The sequence below is a fragment of the Lates calcarifer genome, linkage group LG3 (genome assembly GCF_001640805.2).
Source record: "Lates calcarifer isolate ASB-BC8 linkage group LG3, TLL_Latcal_v3, whole genome shotgun sequence".
In the NCBI taxonomy this organism is placed as follows: domain Eukaryota; kingdom Metazoa; phylum Chordata; class Actinopteri; family Centropomidae; genus Lates; species Lates calcarifer.
The window spans coordinates 19,457,624-19,476,641 of record NC_066835.1 but is presented as its reverse complement, the minus strand read 5'-3'; the positions used below and the strand labels follow the sequence as shown (position 1 = coordinate 19,476,641).

At 40.1% G+C, this 19,018-nt stretch overlaps 2 long non-coding RNA genes across 2 annotated transcripts; both read left to right on the top strand.

Moving 5' to 3' along the window:
* The first annotated feature begins 220 nt into the window (after positions 1-220).
* LOC108881919 (uncharacterized) lies at positions 221-14,381 on the top strand. The gene is made up of 3 exons (XR_001960702.2): positions 221-322; positions 10,728-11,033; positions 14,268-14,381. It is a non-coding gene; the product is annotated as an uncharacterized LOC108881919 (long non-coding RNA).
* A 181-nt stretch (positions 14,382-14,562) lies between these two features.
* LOC127143685 (uncharacterized) lies at positions 14,563-17,909 on the top strand. Its single transcript, XR_007815264.1, has 4 exons — positions 14,563-14,636; positions 14,802-15,181; positions 16,756-16,858; positions 17,245-17,909. It is a non-coding gene; the product is annotated as an uncharacterized LOC127143685 (long non-coding RNA).
* The last annotated feature ends 1,109 nt before the right edge of the window (positions 17,910-19,018 follow it).

Below are 19,018 nucleotides of genomic sequence, written 5' to 3'. Positions count from 1 at the left end.
AAAACCTGCTGGAATAATTGGACAGAAATGCACATTTGTGAAACCTTACTAGCCTTTGTTAGTCACATCAAAGCTTGCTGTTTTTATCTTCCTCATTTTCCATGGCATAGTGATCGAGAATAATTTTACTTTCCCTCCCTATTATCAAAAAATGGTTTGGTCTGCCACACGCCGGCGCGTCTGCATACTGCAAAGAAGCCAAAAAGTCCGCCAACCAGGAACTAACTTTTTAAAATACGTGACACCATCACCATCGTGCTAACAACGCTGTACCTGAAGCACCTGTAGACACCTCCTTCCTCGCTATGTACACTTTACACAGGTAAGTTTAACTTCTTCTGCTTCTAGTCGTTGTTTAAGTCGCTTAGTCCTCATTTCATATGTTTGTGTTTTACGTCCACGAGGAAGTGGCGTGCAGGAGAGTTTTGCACTGGTATTAGTTAGCTTGAGGAGCTGCAGTTGGATTATTGGTCGTGACTCTGCGGTTAAGTGTTTTGGAGCAGGTTATTGGCGTTATTATACAGATCTGTGCGGTGTTTTATTTGTATATGAATTCGTAAAATGGACGCGTGTTGCTTCATGCATACTTTAATACTGTTGACACTAGGACGCTAGTGTTGCATTAGAGACTAACTCCGCTAGCACTTAATGTCATGGTTTCATATCTCGCAAAGATGCAGAGATGGTCCTGAAATCATACATAAAAAATCATATCATATATTACACCACATACATCAGCCTTTGCCATGAATATGGATCCTGAAAGAATCCTCTGAACACATGTAATGAGCCACAAGGCTTTTTTAAACAGAAGAGAAAAAAAAGTATGTGAATTAACTTCTATTTCCCAGATTTTGATGTTTCAAAAGCATGTGAATCCACAGTAATGTTTGCTGATATTTGCAGGATCAAGTAAAATAACTGAAAGCTCATCACCACATTTTAAACTGCAACCATTAAACAGTAATTCCTTCCATAAATTAATTTTCTGACTGGTGAATATTAGTTTTAGCGGATCATTTTCAGCAGGCATTCATACACAGACTGACACACAGGCTGTGAAGTTGGGAGTTTTCTGATGGGTCTCTCGTCTCTGAGGCTTTGCTGCATAGTCATTCCTGCCATCTAAGAGCCATTACAGTCTACTGATGCCTCCATGTTTGCTAATTTCGGCTGGTTAATTGCTCTCTCTGCTTCGTCTTCATAGCGCAAAGTTTGAGTCATTATCATGGCGGTGGTAATTCGCATTCTGTCTGCTTGCTTGAGCTGTTACTCAGCTGTAAACTAATCAGTCAGCTGTATTCAAATGAGAGGGAAGATGACTGTATATTTCATGAATTAGATTTTCTGCCTGAAACAGTTGCTTTAATGACTCTCTTGGGTAAAGGGTTGCAGAGGGAATAATTCACAATCTATGTCAAGGTTAGAGAACCATTTATATTGGTTAATCCAGCCTTGAATGAAATTATCATATTGTGAAAAAGTAATTTAGATTGCAGCTATAATGCATGCAGAAAGTTTCTTAGTAACAACTCTTAGTAAGAGCTGACAGGCTCTGTGATTTACATTTAATTTTCTGTGCAGCACATAGAAAGGATGAAGGAAAGAAAGCTTTGCTATCCCCTGACCCTCCCCATTAGTGCTTTTTGAAGCCTGAACTGAAAAAAGGGAACAATTGCAATTGTGGTGAACCTCAGCTTGGTTTAAGGTAAAAGTCACTGCTACTGTTACCTGTAAATGTAGAATTCTTGTCTGAATTATGTTACACTGTCAGGTGTGATCAGCAGTGGGTCTGCAGGTTGCAGCAACAACAGGCAGAATTATTTACAGAGCAATTCAGGGGGAGTAAAAGGCACTAATCGAGCTCATTCTCTTTCTTGCCAAGAGTTAAATGAGAAGATTGATACCACTCTCAGGCTGGGGCCAGCAGGTGCTACGCTAAGCTTAGCATTAAAACTGGTAGCAGGGGAAACTGCTAGCCTGTCTCTGCAGGTCATCCTACCAGCACCTCTATAGGCCACTATTTAACATGTTAGATCTTGTTTGCTTCTATGCAGATAATCAAGTGTGAGAACATAAAATAGCTTGCTGTTTTACAGGGAGTATGTGCAGATGTAATTGCACAGAGTCAGGCTAGCTGTTTCCCCCTGTTTTCAGTCTTTATGCTAAGCTAAGCTAGCAAGCTGCTGACCCCAGCTATGTATAGACAGACGTGAGACTTGTTTAGTTAGTTTCAGAGTGAAGCTTTAAATTGTGAGACTGACTTGTTTTTGATCTGTAATCACTTTGTCAATATTTAGATGTCCAAAGAAACAAATCACTATGGTAACTGAGTCGTAAAGTCTGCAGCCACAATAAAATTAGAAAAATATGATTCAGAATCATTTTTGATTTAAAATTACACATGATCTTATATATTCAAGATCTTTTAGATTCTGCTCCCTCCTTTCCTCCTGTAATCTAGAGGTCAAAGATGTTGTTTCAGCAGTCCTCCAGCAGAGAGAGCAGTTAGCTACTGAGTAGATGGAGACACACATGGAGTATCAGGAAGAGAGAGACAGAGAGAAGGACAGAGAGAGAGAAGGAGGGAGGAGGGGGAGGATAAAGGTCAGGAGGAAGGGGAGGAAACGTGGGTGAGCTCCCTCACACCTTAGCAAACTGTGAGTGAAAATGTCTCCTCAGGTTTGCCTGAAGGTCATCGTTTTCACAAACGGGAAGGACAAGAAGGATTCTCCTCCTGTCTCTTGTTCATGTCATTATTATTTTAGAGCCACCTACAGTCTACATACTACTGAGGACTTAACATCTCAGAGAGTAATACAAGCTAAATTGTGAAATTAAATTCACCCTTGCAGCCTGACATTTTTCTGCAGAGCAGCAAAGTCATGGCTCCACCTTGTGATGTAAGACATTATGCAACACATTTAACTCACATTGTTGCCAGCATAAGGCACATTTAGGAATTTGTGCTCTTACACTCACGGAGGCAAATCATGAATTGATTTTAATATCTGTCATGCTAATTTAAAAAAATGCTGTTTTTTATAATATAAAGCCGTAGAGCAGTGATGAGCCTTTAACTGCCTACACTGACCAATTTCCTGATGTCTCCATCTAGGGTTCCAGGAAAGGTCTTTTACTAATTGCACTGTTGGGATATAAGTTTGATTTAGATCACATCATAGTGCAAAAAATATGTTCTTCTGAAAGTAGTGGTTCACTTAGTTTAAGGTAAAATACCTGCCAAACTGCACATAGACAAAATTAGCAACTAGCTTGTGAACATAGTGGAGACATTTAGCTGCTAAAGAGCCAGAAAACTCCCTCAGGAGTTAATGGAGGCCAAAAACAGACATAAAAGAAGAGTATTATTAATGTTGCCCCTTATTTAATGGATGTTTAAATAGGCAACATGTTGGCCATATAAACTGAAAGGGTGATTAGGTGTCAGTGTTGTGTTCCAGTGGTCCAGCCTCAATTTAGCATGCTAATATGCTAACTTTATTTGGAATAGTCTAAAGTAGTAGCCAGACAAATGGCATTCTAGATATAGAGCTTAGATCTAAAATGGCCTCTATACTGAGGATAAACCCTTTAATAACACACTCTGCTTTTCTCCAAAACAGAGGTTTAACCACTAACTAGTTGTAATAATCTCAGAACACTCAGAAGAAATTCAGAACAGTTTATTTTTCCCTATGCACAGTGAGTATTGTGACCTTACAGTTCTGCTAGTAGCTATATAAACCTTTAATCTTGTTCCTGTCACATTGGCTTGAAAGTCCAGGTAGAGAAAATGAGTAAGCAACATTTCCATCCTCCAGAACAATCACCAACAAGGTCTGTGTGTGCATCAAGGCTCTGCAGGTGCGCTGCCTGATGTCTCATCAATCCATGCAATTAAACATGGACTTGTATTTTAACAAAGCGAGAGGAAGGAAGCTTAAATTCAAAGGGAAATTGCATTCAAAGCATGCAGCAGACAGCAATCACACATGCTATATGTCAAGCATATAAATCAGCACTCAGCCATGAATTAGAAAGATTGTGTGTTTGTTTTGGTGACACTAAATCAGACCTCTGCTGAGACTTTTATTCAGCTGCTGTCAGTCAGTAAATATAGACTCTTCCTCTTTTCTTTTGCACCTTCAATCTCTCTCTCACCTTTCTGTAGTGTATCATCGATCACTGCCTCCTGCCTTCTGCTTATCAATTCATCCATATGTCACTCCCAATCCCTCCCTCTATGTTTTATCCTTCAAATTTCTATGAGCAGCTGTATCAGCGGGTTATATTGTTCTTGACTTGCCTGAAACAGCTGTTGGTTTCTTCAGGGTGCGATGCATGGTGGATTCAGATGAATCGTACCTAAAATGCTTCATTACCGAAGGGATAGAAGTTCTGATGGAGGAAATGGTGCTCACAGAGGAAAGATGGTGATGGATAAATCCAGCCAATGATGGTGTTACCTAAAAGACTGAAAACCTTGCTGTGATCATTCCTCATAATTTCTTCTTTTTAAGCACTAACTTCAACTGTCTCTAACTGAAAGAGACTCTCAGGGCACCAATTGATGTGGGCTGGGCTCCTCTGTTGTCTAATATCAGCACATTAGACACCTATTAATCTGATATACGTGCAAGTATAATAGCTGAGCTCATCTCTGTGGTGAAAATAGAGATTTGAGAGTGCATGATTTATCTAGTTTTCTTGCCCAATTGCAGAAACTATAGGATGTCTGATACTTCTGTGCAGACACATCCTTGTGAATGAACCTGTAACTCTTTGAATGCTAATAATTTTCCTTAGTGCTCTGGTGGAGGAGATGTGCTCTGATTTCCAGGATTAAGGAACAGAAAATTTGTATGTGAGAGCACGTCTGTAGCTGACTGTGTACAAATTCAGTATGTTGTATTCTTCATGAAGAAGATTAGGATGCAAGGTGAGACATCATCTCAGAGAAGTGCGCCATCTTAACTGCAGTAATCCCAGAATTCCTCACCATTTAATCACTCTGTGTCCCCCTCTACTACATTTTTTACATCCCCTCACAGCTTCACTGACTTCACTCTGACACACACACACACACACACACACACACATCTCTCATATTACACCCTCATTCCCTAATCTAATCATTCTCTCCTTTCATTGTAATCATTTGTCTCTCCTTCCCATCCTTCTCTTTCCCCTCTCTCTCTCTCTCTCTGTATCTCTGAGGATGAGGCGAGGGAAAACGGTGATAGTGATCTCCATGGAAACAGCCCAGCAACAGGCTGGGTCCTGGCAGCCAATCAGAGCCTGCTCCGGCTCCGTCTCCCATCCAATGGGAGAGGCAGGGGAGGGGGGGCGTTGAGGGGGTTTGTGGGCTCGTCAAGGTGAATGCTCAGGGAGGTGTGATCAGGAACACTTACTTCCTGGTTGGACTGAGGAATGTCAGCATCTTAGTGTAGAAAAGAGACATATTTCTTAATTAAAACCATGCATTAGAGCAAGTTTTCTGTTATAAGGGAGCAATTGGAGAGCAGCGTGTAGCAGGTTAGAAATCAACATGAGAACTAATGGGACTAATGGGAAAATTGTTACACTGCCTGCCAGTTAACAAGATGGATGATAGATATTAGAGCTGAGATTTTATTCCTCTCAGGCTCATTGAATCCCATTCAGTCTGGCTGGGACTGGGATTGAGTAATGGCGAAGCCTTGGTAGCAACCACTGACCCATCTGTGGATACAACACCTAGTTAGCAGTTTGTGTTGTGTTGCTTTGCATTTATGTGCGTGTGTTTAAAGTTAACAGTGTACAGTATTTGTTAGCATGACCACAGGTGAAACCACAAGCCTTTTCTATCTTTTTTTGCTCCAAAATAGTCATATGGGTGTCTTGGAATTATGACCACAGAGGTCCTCCTAACCATAACCAAGTGGTTATTTTACCCTAACTAAACTTTATGCCTAAACCAAACCAAACCTTAACCGTAGCAGTGTAAGATCAGAAGTCAGCTTTATGTACAAAACAGCAATGTGGCAGAGAGCATGGACCAACAGTCTATTTTGTCATTTAATTTGAGGACTTCTTGTTCCTTGAGTTGCAGTACATGACACACACAAGTCGTTAAATGTCAGGCTTGGGCTCGGAAATAAAGATCAGCAAACGTGTTTTCATGGATCCAATTACTTAGCTTTCAGAGTTTTACACAAAATGACCAGAAAAAAATCCAAATTTATGCAGACAGCAGTCATTTCAGACCGTGAAATTCTAGGATCGATAGACAATGAGGCTAAAAGGCAGCCAATTAGGGAAATGGCAGGGGGCAAAACTGGCATCTAATTGTCCAGAGTTCAACTAGCTGTCAGTTATGCCACTGCAACTGTGGGATGAAATTGATTAAACATCTCATTGAGACTTGGGAATCAGTAGATAGAGATGATCAGTCAGGAATAACCAATTAGGAGGGAAGGAGAGACATATTATACCATCAAAACTGCATTTAAAGGTCCCATGTTACAGAAAGTGAGGGGTTTTTTTCAATTATAAACCAGGTCTAGGTGCTATATGAATACCTTGAAAGTATAAAAACAACAGGCTGTATTAACAACACAACACTAAGCGATAATTCTGTAACTGAGCTAGAAACCAATATATATCATTTCACTGCCTTCCCAATGATAGAAATGTCACAATACCAGTGTCTAAAGTTTATGATTTCCAAAATACTAGAGCATTTTAGTCTGGATTTGTCCATCTGTACAGATTATTTTAGTTGCGACAGCTTAACATTTTCCTGAATGAATTTTAAGGAGTCTTTTGTTCAACTGTTGCACAACCTAGGCACACTTAGATTTACATAACAACCATGATCCTTTACGGTTTTTATACCACCAAAGTTAACTGATATCTGCCTCCTACTAAATAGACAACTGCAGGATTTCTAAAGAAAAAAACTGCCTGCAGCTCAACATACACTACATACATTTTTGTGTAATTTGTAATGTAATAATCACCTTAAAGTGATTATCACAGGACTTGTCACTTTGCTGCACATATGTAAAATGAAAAACATGCTACCCCATCTGTAGATCTCTGCACTGATGTGAAGCTACTGTGGCTCATTTATAAGTCACTTTGTGGTTTAGGGGCAATATACTGTACATTCATAATTACAAGTACAAGTTAAATATTTAACACCCCCCAAGACATCCCTGGAATAGAATTGCTAAATCTTCCTTGAGTTAAAACAGAACACAGTGAATCAGCATTTACTTATTCAGCTACATGTTGTTGGAACAAATTGCCATAGCATTTGTGGCTTGTAGCTGTAACTGTCTATAAATCCAGCCTGAAAACATGCATTTACATGCTTTGTGAGCATTTTAAAACAAAAACCTAACCTTAAGTTACATCATCTGTCAGTAGGTACCTGCTAGCAGTTTTTATATCAATGAAACTGAATAATCCATATTTGCAGTATTTTCTCATTTGCATAAACCACAGTGATCTGAAGTCCATTGTATTTTAAGTATAAGTCCTGTCTTCAGTGGTACATTTTGACAAAGTACCTCCACAATATAGTTTTACTGACACCACACCGTTTTAACAGTTGGTGTCACGCTTTCTTTCTCCCGTCGGTTACAGATTTCATGTCGTGTTTCTGAGTCGGAGGATAATCTGCTTTCGAGCAGAACTCCTCTAAATGTTATTTAGTGAGTGAAGTGATGTGTTAAGAGGCTCAGGTGCTGCACAGGCAGTTCTCTTAGTCGTCCATTAAAGGAGCATCACACCCATGATCCCTCCTCCTAAAAGCCTTAAGTCTCTCCCTGTTACATAACACTGCAGCTAAACCAGACTCTGAAAGCATCAGGCAGTCCCAGACGGACGAGACGTGTCTCTGTCAGTTGTGTGTCATTCTGCCACTGCTGTATCTCGCTGAATTAACCATGACTTAAGAAATTAATGGCTGTCGAGGCTGTAATAAGTGTATGAATACAGGCTACAGGCCATATTGTACACTGTAAGAGGAAGGGTATTTGTGTGAAATCCTTTACATGTACGTTTAATATCCTGTTTGTGTATGCGCTTGAGTGTACATCAGTGTTGGCGGATCTACTTAAGTAAAGGGACAAATACCACAATGTCCTGTAGCAAAGTCCTGCATTAACATGCCGCTTGTGAGTGTTAAATGCTACATCATTTGATTATTATCACTGATATTTTAATATAAAAGGAGTGTACTGTTGCAGCTGGTTGAGGTGGAGCTTATTTAACTATTTTGTATAGAACTGCAGCTAATGATTATTTTCTTCATGGATTACCCTGTGTTTTTTTTTTTTTTTTAATCATTGTGAGACCAAAGCGATGTGATCTGTGGTGTAGAAGTGTAAAGTGGCACGAAAAGAAAAGACTCAAGTACAAGCAGCTCAGATTTGTACTTAAGAATAGTACTCGAGTAAATATACTTACATTCCACTGCTAGTGTGCTTGCATGTATCTGTGTGTGTATGTGTGTGTGCCCTGCTCCCAGGCATAAGTGTGTGTTACTACCACATCCAGTGCCAGTCATCTCCCGATCACATGACCTGCCAAGTCAGGATACGGTTGCTAAGCAACATCCTCTCATCTTCCCTCCCTCTCCCTCTCCATCGCTCTCTCTTTGAGGCCATCAAACAGTGATTGCGTGGGTGGAAGGGGTTGAGAGAGAGAGAGAGAGAGCGAGGAAAGTTTATTTATAGAAGCTGTGGCAAAAGAGGGGGAATTACGTGTTGAGTCTAAAATTAAACTTGTGATCTCCCCCTCTCCCTCTCTCTCTCTCTCTCTCTTTCTCTTTCTATATCCATCTCTCTATCTCTCTTTTTTTCTTTGCTCACTCGCTTTCTCTGGCAGATTCATTCATATATGCAGTGAGGAGAAGGGTGAGATAAGATGGCAAGGATCTTGAGGAGTGTGGGAGTGAGAAGCAAGCAGATCCAGTTGTGAGATATTATCCAATCCATATACTGTAGATAATTTATTTTAGATTCAAATATCAGCATTTATACATCATCCAGGTGTAGTTTCCTATCTACATATTATTATAAATATGTAAATGATACCATATAAATGCTGTATACATTCACATTATTCACTCTAACCTTCATATTAATATGTGATGCTGCAGCAGAGCTTTACCACCTGCCAACAAAGTCTCTAAAACACAAACCTTACAACACTAAATCATAGACTTTCCCCATTAACGTTCCTGTCATAGCCGCCTTTGCCCAAAGTTAAATCACCCTACAGCTTCTACATCCCACGAGTCCTGCGAAGGGGAACCATTTTAGACAGTGCTGTGCAGGAGCTGGTGTTAAAATGGAGAGCCCATTGGACTGTAACCACAGCTGTCCTTGTAATGGATGGATGAGATCGGCAGGATGACAGGATGAAGAAAAAGGTGTGTGGAGACGGGAGGAGATAGTAATTTAAATAACACCAGTATACATATGTTAAAGAGCCACAGCGTGTACATTTGAAGTGAATGGAGGAGCTCTGTGGTGGTTATTTGTGTGGCTAGAGCTTTTCTTCACAGGTTTGTGCTGAGAAATATTTGTCGTTGTATTGATTCACAGTTGAGTTCATTCCAGGCTGATTAGAGAAGCTTTTCACCGGGTCAGAGCCCTCATTGTCATTTCGAAAATTACTGCAAGTCAGAATGACAATGAGTTTCAGCAGCTCTTTGTTTGCTTACTCTCGTGTGCCTCTCATGCCTTATTCTTTCTCTCCCTTATCTCTCTGTTTACCAGGTCTGTCACCTTCACTGTAAGACAAAGACAGGCCCATTCAACCACAGAAAACACACTGTACAATATACAGGGGGTGAACACATGTAATATTGTGTCCATTTACAGAGTATGTCACACAAGACAAATGTGCAGACATTACAGAACATTGTCCCAACACTGCTTCCCTCTTTTACTCTGGAGGAAAGGTCCAGTAACCCCATCAGAGAGTGAGGTTGTGAGTTAAACAGGACTAAACAGGGTTAAACCAAGGCTAACTCATCACTCTTGTCTCGGTGTTTACCAGACTGCACAGCTGCAAGAAACACTACTGCTGAGGTGTTTGGAGAGACTATTCTGTAACTTAAACATCACAGGTTTGATCCCGACATGAGTCCATTTGCTCATAAACAGCCACAGATAATACATCAGAATTGTAGCTATTTGCAGACCAATAGTATGTGACATTTATAAGAACACGCTGCCCATTGTCTTCACTACTTAACAGTAAAAACACAAAGTTACTTCAAAAATGCTCATAGTTCAAACGTGAAAGCATAGCTCTGAATACCCATGGTAATATTTAATAATGAATAGCATGCAGACCTCAGCTATGACCGACTCAGTCACCTGTAAAGCCATTATAAAAAGCTGATAAATGCACAACACTGACTGCAGAACTGTTTATATAAATTCTTAATGCTCTCACAGTAAGCTATGAGCAGTGCATTACTATAAAACGTGTGGGACGATAATATTGCTGCGCTGTCGGTGCTCATGAACTCTGTCCTTCACATAAAACTGCACTTCTATGTCTACTCTGCATAATTATATACAGTCAATCAACTGACTAATGTTCACATCTTTGTGTTAACATATTTTTTCATATTATATTAATTTATGTAACCCCCGAACGAATTTAAGTATGTGAGAAATGTAACAGATACTGTACTGTAACCTGTTAAATGTCTGCAGCTTTCTCCAGGTCCTGTTAAACCTCTTGTTGCCCTGCGGTGGAAAATCGACTGATTTCATCTCAAGGTCTTATCAAATCTCCTGCTCCTCGCACCAGTGCAGCCGTTACATGATGAATGGCCAGTGATTTCCTCTACAAGGTCATCCTGACACTTCCAAACATCCGTTTGCAATGTGTGTGTGTGTGTGTGGTTCCCAGGGAAACAGAGATGGCATTTGTTTGCAGGCCAAATGAAACATCAGCATTATGGAAGATAAGGAGAAAGAGAGACAGAGATGGATGTCTGAGGTGGCTTCATTACTCATGTGAGTAGCTGGACAGACGTGAGGGACTGTGGTCTAAGAAACAGTAAAATGGAGAGAAAAAGACATATATTATCTAAAGCATCATTTTGTAAGGTGTATTCAGACAAGCAAACTTTCACCTTGCATCATTTCCACTGCGCTGTTTTTGTTGATTCACTCCAAATGGCAAAAGTGCCAGCTCTTTAGTAACAACACATTTGATTAGCAGGTCTTGAGTTCATTTATCCAGTTACATGAAAACCAGTAGGTGCGATGGAACTTTTTATTCTCAAATCTTGTTGTTGAAATATTGACAACTTGCTTGGACATGTCTTCACACAAATCTGTACCACCATGGGCAAATTCACATCCAATCGCATCTTTCCATTGAATTTGTATGCAGTAACGTCACCTCCAAAATTCACATCAAATTCTATTTGAAGAAACAGCTACAAAGCGATTGATGTGTAAATAAGTTCTGGCTCTTTCTAAAGCGTGAAGGATAATTCTGTAATGTCACAAATTGTTGTAAAATTTAGTTGGTGTTCACACTATTTAGCTTTAAATTAATATTTTTTTCCTTTCGTATAATATTGGAAATGTGTTGTCACATGGAATTACTGTTGTCAAATATCATAATTTCAGCATTATAGTATGATGCCTGATGTGGTTTCATGCCACAATGACAGCAGACATCTCTTCTCTTATTCATGATCTATGTTGTATGAACTGAGAACACAGCTCCATTGGTCAAACTGGAAAAAATGCAATTAATCCAAAAGAACAAACGCAACAGAATAAGCAATAGAAAAACAAAGTACATCATCAGGGAAAGTTGCAGGTGTAAAATGTTTGACTGTTGGTGATAAACTATGTGGTATTAGATGATTTCAGCAGTTCAGCGGAGTGTGGCGTGCGTGTTGCATCGTGAGTCATTCTCGCTGCCGCCTCTCTCGCCCTTCCTCACCTCCCTCCTTCATGCTGAGAATTATGCAACACTCTGCAGGGCTGTGAGGAGGAGAGGAATGAAGGGAGGGCTGTGTGTGTGTATGATTGGGTGGGGGGGCTATAGATGGATGAGAAAGAAGGAGAGATTAGAGTATATATGAGCAAAAGAGAGAAAGCCAGAGAGAGAGTTATCTTCGTTTATAAACCTCTCCCTCTGTCTTCCCCCTTCATTCATCACTTCCATCTACTTTCACACATCCTCCGTTCCTTCACTCCTCTCCCATCAAGGTCACCAACAAGGACGGTCTAGTCACATTTTCTGGCCTGTGATTGGCTGTCACAGCAGAGCAGGGCCTTAAAGAGACAGCAGTTTTTTTTTTTTTGCCCGGACAGCAGCCATCTTTACCACAGCAGAGTACCAGCTGGGGGAGGCGTGACTGAGTTTGACAACTCCTGCCTCACACGCATGGATTTTCCCAAAATGCCTTTTTCCCCCCTCCTGAAATATTTATCGTGAGCAGTGAAATAGCATTTAGATTTGGCAGTGGGTGCTGTTTTTTAAGTTTTAGCTTCTGAACAGAAAAACAAGGTCAGAGAGACTTCCTGCCCTCCAGTAGTTATTGATCACTTGTTCTGAACCACAGTGTATTTATAGATACAACACTCTAATGTACAACACTGTAGTCCGACACTGTCTGACATGAGTGAAACCCAGGTCCTTAACGTGTAGACTGGAGGGAGTTGTGTATTTGAGTGCAGAGCAGTGAAATTTAAATTGAACGCAACAGTCTTTATGGAGATTTGTGTTTACTTATTTTATTCTACAGACCATTTTTCTGAAATTAGCTGCATGGAATAATGAATACACACCAAAGAAAATTCTAGATCCCTGTCAAGCATCCATAGATCAAAAAGGAGGAAATTTAAACACACGTAGTAGAGGGGTGAGAGGTAATTTTGTAGAGGGGGGAGGTGACGTATCAAAAGTCCCCAGCGGGATTTGAACCAGGGATGTTGTGGTTCATGGGTGCTTGCTTAACCTCCAACTCTCTAGATTTTCCGACAACATAATTTTCTTGCTTTATTTTTACACAGGCAAAAACGGCTAGATGAACATAATTTATTGTGGCTGTCTCAGCTATGAAATCCAATGTTAAAAATCACAGTTAGTGATGTGTATACATATTTGTGTTCCCTCCTCACTGACAAAAAAAACATTCTTGGTGTAAATCCAACCATCGCTGTAGCTACAGTTTGGCCAGTGTTTCTATAATAAGATCAGAGATCTGACTGAAGCAGAAAGTGCACTAAGCGTAGACGGGAGAAAGGGACACTCAGCTAGTGGAGCACACACATACAAATGCACAAATAGAAACTTCCATATGTGACCGTGAATTATTTATTCAACAGTGCAGCACTCCCAAAAAGTGTTGTACCCTCTGTTCCATCGGGAGTGTGTTTGTCGCTCGATGGAGAGGTAGGAGAGAATAAAGAGAGGGAGGATTACAAAATGAACCAACCTGAGGAAGGTGATCAATGTAGTGAAGGAGGTTCAGAAGAAGAAATTAGGAAGCTGCAACATATTCCTCCAAGTCAGAATAATAAGATAAATTGTCAGAAAATTAAGATGTAATGTTGAATCATTGTAGCTGCAGGATACAATAAACACGTATTATGTGTATAAGCTCATGTTTCTTGACACATTTGAGCCTTTTCAAACAAAAACGTGTCTGAATGTCATTTCTACAAGGGATTCCAGCTTTATTCTGTATCTTATCCTCCTGTTGGCTGTAAGGCACGGCTCCATCCAGTATGTCTCATTCCTATTGGCTGAGAGAAAGGCTGGTGACTGTATCGATTGTGTGACCTCTGCAAAAGGCAAATGAAACAATACCACATCACTGCAAAGAGCACCCTGATCAAAATGGTAGAGGAGGCAAGGAGAAAGAAAGAAAGAGAGAGTTTTTATATCTCTGATATAATGAAATGGTGCTCATCATTTTCTCCCCGCTGCCTTATGTTTCTGAAGTAATAATGATGAGATATGCTAGAGAGGAGAGAGATGCAAGTAGGGAGAAGAAAGTGAAGAGAGAAATCAAACTGCTGGAGGGCAGATAAGGTACAACAGAGGAGAAGAAAAGTAGAAACAAAGAGGTCACTGAATTGGAACACAGAGTCATAGTTTAATGTCTCTGGGATATTTGCTCATAAGTTATCATACATACTGTATTTCTCCTGTTTTCATGTGCAAGCGACCCTTATGTATTTTTTTTTTATGGAGATGTCTTTTTTTGATTTAATTTGCAGAATTGTTGAGCTATCCTGAAGCCAGATGTGTCACAGGCGCTGTCCAGAGTGCTGAAGCTGGAGATGCCGTCATACACTGGAAGCACTCTGATAGTTAGCTGCATTGCTTTGGTTAAAGTGTTTGGCAGGTACCACACTCAGTCATAATGACCACCACCAAATAACTAAGTTTGAGTGATAATACAGTAGTTGCCAGGTGTTACTGAACGCTTTCAGTTAGCTTTTATTTTTCTAAATTTCTGTTATCACTAATATTTGTGTTGTTTCTAATGCATTTGTTGCTTTTTATGTTATGTTAGCAGCAGGGTGCTAGGGATGGCAATGAATGTTGGTCAACTACTAGATGGACTGCCATGGTATTTTGTGCAGGTATTTATAACTTTTTTCTGATTCTTTTAAGGGTTTGTGTTTTCATTTGGGTGACTGTCGTCATGTTGTTCCCCATTTTAAATTTACCATTACATCTTACGTGTCTTATTTTTGTCTGATATGTGTATGAGCTTTGTGTGTGCGTTTGTCCCTGTGTTATAACAGTCACCAGCCACTCAAAGCTTAAGGGGATCAGAGGGGCTCCATATTCATGGCAAGAGACTTACGCAACACACAGCAAAGGATCAGTGTGAAGGAAAGAGTGTGTGTATGTGTGTGTGTGTGTGTGTGTGTGTGTGTGTGTGTGTGTGTGAGAGAGTGTGTTGCTGCCAGCACCTGTATGTCTGAGGCTGTGCAGTCATTACACCTGAACCATGCAAACACCTGTCGTATTAGTATGGTTATGTGTCCGCTCATTCATCTCAGATGTGTGTTTTTCCTGTGTGTTTGTGTGTTACCATGTTTATATCTGCAGGACATGTCTGTGCTCAGTGATGCAGTGATGATGTTCATCAGAGCACGCATGGCGTCCTGCCCATTTACAGGTGCTTTCTCACATACACACCCACACACACAGACACACACAGACACACACAGACACACACAGACACAATGTTCCTGCCACTTGCTTTTACCTCCTTTGACAAAAAAGTACCATTACTGTGATGGTTACAAATGGGATTCTTACTTTTCTACCAGTACATGTCCTAGCACAAGTGGTGTGTGATTTAGATTATCTTCATATTATTGTCCTATTTAAATTCTGTGCACAGCGACAGTGGTGTAGTAATGGCCAAATTATGGTGTTCTCATTCTTTGTATTCTTTTAAATCCCATTCAGTCAGAATTTCTGATTTTAATTTCTCACATTGAATGTGAAGACAAATGTATTTTTTCAGTCTCTCTGAAGCATAACAGTGCAATTTCAAGTCAAGTAGGTTGAAGAGCTTCTTAAAGGGTTTTGTTTTTCTCTTGGCAACTGAATTCTTATTAAACTAAAATTACTGACTGGCGATCCAGCACCAGTGCTATTAGACCGATAAGTAGGGCATTCACACATTGGCATTTACAGAGTCTGCAAACTAAAGGTTACAGCTTGTGACCTGAATCCCCAGACATCCTGGGAAAGTCTTGGCAAGGGCAATGAACAACTAACACCCTCCACTGCATCAGTGAATACCACACAGATCCCCTGAGCAAGGCACTTAACCTCACAGCTGCTTAGAGGACGGTCATTGTACTGGGAAGTTCCCCAATCTGAGTGTTCATACCTGAATGTGAAAGCACTCAATCACAAATCAATAACAAATCAACAAACAAATATCAGTAACATTAGCAGTTCTTTTGAAGGCAGTATCAGTCGTTGCATTATTTTGGTCCAGACTTGAATATCTCTGCAGTTATTGGATGGATTGCCATAGCATTTTGTACATATATTAATGCTTCCTAGATAATGAGTCTGGATGACTTCAGCAATCCCCCAACTTCCCCTCTAGTGCTGCCATAAGGTTGAGAGTTGTGAACTGAGTGAATTATCTCAAAAACTATAGAATGGATTGTCATGAAATCTGGAACAGGTTGTAAATAATTTTAAGGATGAATTGTGATCCACAAACTTTTCATCTCACAGGTCAACAGTTTAATTTGTCCAATACTTTGGTTTATGTTAGTACTAGATGTTAGATTTAGTACTAATTGGCAAATGTTAGCATGCGAACAGTGGACATGATAAACATTATACCTCCTAAACATCATTACATTTACTCAAGCATTGCTGTACAATGAAACAGATGCTAGCATGACCGTAACTCTAAACATAATCATACAAACTGTACAATACACAATCTGACTGAGCTTGAAGGAATTATGTAACTATTTACACTAACTGTTGCTGTTTGTTGATTAAATATTCCAGATTGTGTAACTGTTATTCCTGAAATTATAGTCAATGATTCTTGCTGAAATTGCTGATTCCTCTCACAAAGAAGGCTGTGAATTACAGGCTTTAGTTGACGAGATCTGTCATCAACACACACATTTTTGGCAGTCCTGGCGTTTAAAAAGTTACAGATATTTTGATTAGTTGTGATTTGTGTGTGTGTGTGTGTCTCCCTGACAGCAGCTGTCTCCTGCTGCGTGACAGACTGGACTCAGCGCTGCTAAGAAATCAATCCTCAGATCCTTGGTGATTGCAAATGAAACGCGGCTCCCATTTGTCTCCGGTAAGAACAGTGACAAAGCATAAGTCTGATTCAGTCTGGTAATACAGGTAATTAAATCATAATCAGCATCAGCGAGGTTCAACAAAGACCAGCAGGATGACCACTTTAATTTTCTACATCTTTTACCTTTGGGTCTGCTTTCATCTCCCTCCCTCCATTCATCCTTTTTCCAATTTCCTCAATTTTGTTTTGTGTCTGCCAGATGATTAGGGAGCCACGGTTACCTGACAGCTGTTGCTATGGTGACCAGGTCTCTGAAATGTTTTTGTTCTGTTCTGTCCTCTCTCCCCTGTATCTCTGCTTTTCTCTACGACCTTAAAATACACTCTTTGTAATTCAACCTTTATGAAAAGATGTACTGAGTTTTTGTCTGTTTGTTTCAGCAGCATCCAGCTTAAGGCACACACACCTGGGAGCTGCACAGAACAACAGACTGATGGAGGAAGAAAGAACATGAGGAGGGGGGAAAGGTGGGTGGCAGTTAAGAGGGACAATACACTGTGTTTTCACATGGTAATATGAAGAAGGAAGCTTAAGACTGCTTACCTAGAGGTTGCCATTTTGTAGTTACGTTAAAAGTTTTACAAATAAGCATTCCATATATAAGCATCTAATCTGCTGCCCCTACAGATAATGCATGGTTTGGCTTAAACAACTAAAACAGTTCAGGTAGGATCAGCCATCCTCCACCTCTACCTCCTCACAGTGATGTTGTCTTCAACATAACTGGAAAAAATCTAACTCTCAAGTTCATGACTTGTAATGTGCACTGACATTTTTTAATGCTGCCTTCCATAACCCTCCAGCTATATGAGACATGATACAGTATAGACCTGTTTTTAGGTGATGTCAGAAATGCAGTATTATAATTACAAAATACAATGACCCAACAGAGTAAAAGACAATGTATAGCCCAGAATTTGCAAGTTAGAAGTTGCGTCAATTGAATCCTATTCTCAAAGAGGGGAGGAATAATATGCAAAACACCAGAGAAGACTTTAACCCTAACTATTAAATGTGAAATATGTGTAAATATAAGTACAAGGCTAAGCTAAGGTGACAAAATAAATCGTTAAAGTCTTACAAATAAATAACTGTCCTCTGGGAATAGTGAGTAATAGACATAATCATAACATATTATACAGATCATATTACAAATATGTATCTCACTGGTAAACAAGACCCATCTGTATCTTTTCATTATTTCCTTCCATTATTTCATTATTTCCATTATTTTATCTGTATTCATCTAGGTGATTCATGTGGCTGCTGTATTAGACGGTCCAGACTTTAATCTTTACCTCTCCCCAACTACTTTTACATTCCTTTATGAATGTGTGAGTAATGACACAGATTTTTCCAGCTCAGTTTTAGAATTTGCTAGAAAAAAAAGAAAAAAACATGATTGATGGTGCATGCTGGAGGGATGACAAAGCAGTGCAGAAACCAGGCCACACTTCAATTATGATAGAGGGGAATATTGATCCCATCTGGACACAGCGGCTACCTCAAAGCATGGACAAATACACACACACACACACACACACACAGGCATGCGGTCATATGAGCAAGCCTGCAAACAGTGTCACAGGCAGTCACAGACAAACATTTGCACAGCAACACACACATGCCTTTGCAGTGACAACCAGACATGTAGACACACACACTTTATCGCTGTCTCATTTCCTCATGTGTTATGCAATGCAGTATAGTATGTTTCCCCTCCTTTCATTTGCTCAGTGTTCGTAGTTGACTCCTCAACTCAGGGTGTGTGTGTGTGTGTGTGTGTGTGTGGCAGCTGCACACTATTCATAGCCTCCTGCTCCATTTGAAGACTCTAAAAACAGCAGTATAATTGTCTAATCTTCCACAGCAGGTGGTGCACACAGAAATAAAGCATGTGAAGCTGCAGTTTTGCTCTGACCAACCATGAAGATCACATTGTTTCCATGTGATTTCTGTTTTCAGATTATGCTGCTTGTCCTGTGTACGTTGGCCGAGGTTTTCATTCCCATATTAGCACTGTGTAAGCCATCTTTATTCCAGTGTGATGCCAGTGAAAGTGTGACTTAGGCCTGACGTCTTGTCAGTGAATTGTCTTGTCTTCTGTGGTTTACTCTTTCTATTCCTCCTTTCTTTTCCATTTTGTCACTGATTATT